The 2,500-nt window shown below is 43.3% G+C and overlaps 1 protein-coding gene across 6 annotated transcripts in view; it reads right to left on the bottom strand.

Moving 5' to 3' along the window:
* Positions 1 to 2,500, bottom strand: part of LOC122242778 (uncharacterized) — a 402,592-nt gene that overhangs the window by 252,980 nt on the left and 147,112 nt on the right. The window lies entirely within an intron of this gene.

Consider the following 2,500-nt stretch of genomic DNA (forward strand, 5'->3'; position numbering starts at 1 on the left):
TACATGGTGGTGACCCGGTTTTGAACCAAACCCCTATGTGGTGGTTACTCACTGTAAAGGAATAAATCATCTTCTTTATACCATGTTTAAATGTGGCTTAGTTTGTGTTTATTTAAATATCAGAGAAGACTCTCGGATACTTTAATAATTACGCAAAGGATCTGTCAATCTATCATCTCAATTTCATTGCCTTTTACATGCTTTTACAGAACAAATACTTTCCATTAGATTTATTGTTTCCTAGTAAGTATCTGCTCTAAAGCGAATGAGTGAAACCTAACCCTTTGGCATGCCCGCTATCATAAGCCGCAAACACTCCTTATGCATTCGACTGAACTACGCACTTCCCCACCTTCTACACATAAAGGATAGATTATGTAGAGATTCAATCCCGCGCCCCCTCCCCCTCAAAAAATAAAACAACTTTACCCTCATTTTTCTCTCCTGTCTGTCCCTGTCCTCTTTTCCCGCCCCCCACCCCCTCTCCCTCTCCCTCTCCCTCTCCCTCTCCCTCTCAATGCTCTTTTATCTATGTCGTCGTGTTGACAGCGGAACTACAAGGGGACACACACGTCTTCTTCTTTGATCTTACTGTGGTTGAGTGGTGTGCCATGTATTTCGATTAGCGCTCTTGTTTCTTTTCAAATCACTTTGAAGTGTCACTTTTATTGTGCGTGTTTTTATGTATATTGATGTTATAAGAGTTGTGAGAGAGCGAGGGAGGGAGGGAGGGAGGGAGGGAGGGAGGGAGGGAGAGGGAGAGGGAGAGGGAGAGGGAGAGGGAGAGGGAGAGAGAGAGAGAGAGAGAGAGAGGGAGAGGAGAGGGAGAGGGAGAGGAAGAGGGAGAAGAAGAGAGAGAGGGAGAGAGAGAAGAGAGAGAAGCAGAGAGAGAGAAGAGAGAGAGGCACAGAGAGAGAAGAGAGAGAGGCAGAGAAAGAGAGAGAGAGAGAGAGAGAGAGAGCGAGAGAGAGAGAAAGAGGAAGAGAAGGAAGGAGAGAGAGAGAGAGAGAGAGAGAGAGAGAGAGAGAGAGAGAGAGAGAGAAAGAGAAAGAAAGAAAGAAAGAAAGAGAGAGAGATTTTAGTGTGGGTTTGTGTATGGATGTGTGCCACAAGTATGGGTGAGTGCGCACCCGTATCATCTGGTGCGCCTTCGGATGACGACTCATAGGCATGTTCTGCAGTCAACAACTATGCAAGAACTAACGATTATTCTCTCCCTTCCCCTATTCTACATTTAGTCCTCTCCTTAAATTTCAGCATATCCCAATTCACTCCTTCAGACATATATGTCAATTAAACTTCTGTAATACATGTCTGCAAGACGTTACAATATGAATATTAAAAAATATCCTAGATTATTAGCAGAGGCAGACATCACACTAGACAGCTGGCTTGCAAGATATAAAACTATACATACTGACTCTTTTCCTCAAGGCCAAAGCACATTGATCAAAGGAACACATTAATGAGATGATATCACCGACTTTTACATTAAAGGGGAAATATACCAACCAAAGACCAATTCTCAATTAAAAGGCTCTTCTTCAGGCATTAATTAAAATTGCTTCTTGTAAAGTCAAACCCACAAATCTCTAGCCACATACAGTTCGAATTCCAGAAAAATATTGACACATGTATCGGTGCATTCCGGGTGTATTCTCATTTTAAAGCAGCTATTCCCAAACCAGATGACGCCGTATTGGGTAGTGAATTTTTATCAATATGAAGTATTGATCACCATGAATTTAAATTACTTTTTTTTTTGGGGGGGGGCTGACATAAAAGCTTGCTGATGTCAGTTATAGTCCTTTTACTTATATCTTTTATCTGTTGGGGAGGTATTAATACTAACATGCGGATAAGGAGAAGCCAGATTTGCGGAGCAGATGCTTCGCCAGGCTTATATGCACTATGGCGAGCCCGCCTGCCGAGTCCAGCCCCAGTTTGCTACGACATGCGGCTATCGGCCAAGTGCTCGCCGCACCCCCGAGGGGGGTGGCGTCCTGTGTCAGCAGTGACCGCCAGGGAAGGCTTGAGGGAGAGAGAGAGCGGGGGTGTACGGTTTAGGGAAGTAGATGGAAAACATTACGGAAAGAATGATAGCGAGGTAGAAGGGGGAATAAGAAGAAAGTTGGGAGATACGGAGTACAAATATAACACAGAGAGAGGGGAGGGAGATGAAGATTATAGTGTGATAGGAAGAAAATAGTCGGAGGCAAGAGAGAGTGGAGGAGGAGAGAGAAATGGACTGAGAATGAGATTCGGGAAAGGAATTTGTAGCAGAGGGAAAAGGATGCTTGTTAATATTAAACAAAATCAGTTACTTGTTAAATATCATATGTAGCTATCCCGCCTTGATCCAAGGATTTGCATAGGTTAACATTGGTTTATGTTCTTCCGCGTACGCACAAACATACACACAAACAATAAAAGAAGACAAGTGAACATACGGGAACAAGACTAAAAATACCAGACATAACCATGAAAAATCATAGAACCC

The sequence above is a fragment of the Penaeus japonicus genome, unplaced genomic scaffold (assembly GCF_977035675.1).
Source record: "Penaeus japonicus unplaced genomic scaffold, GWHDUDI00000001_assembly GWHDUDI00000002, whole genome shotgun sequence".
Taxonomy (NCBI): Eukaryota; Metazoa; Arthropoda; class Malacostraca; order Decapoda; family Penaeidae; genus Penaeus; species Penaeus japonicus.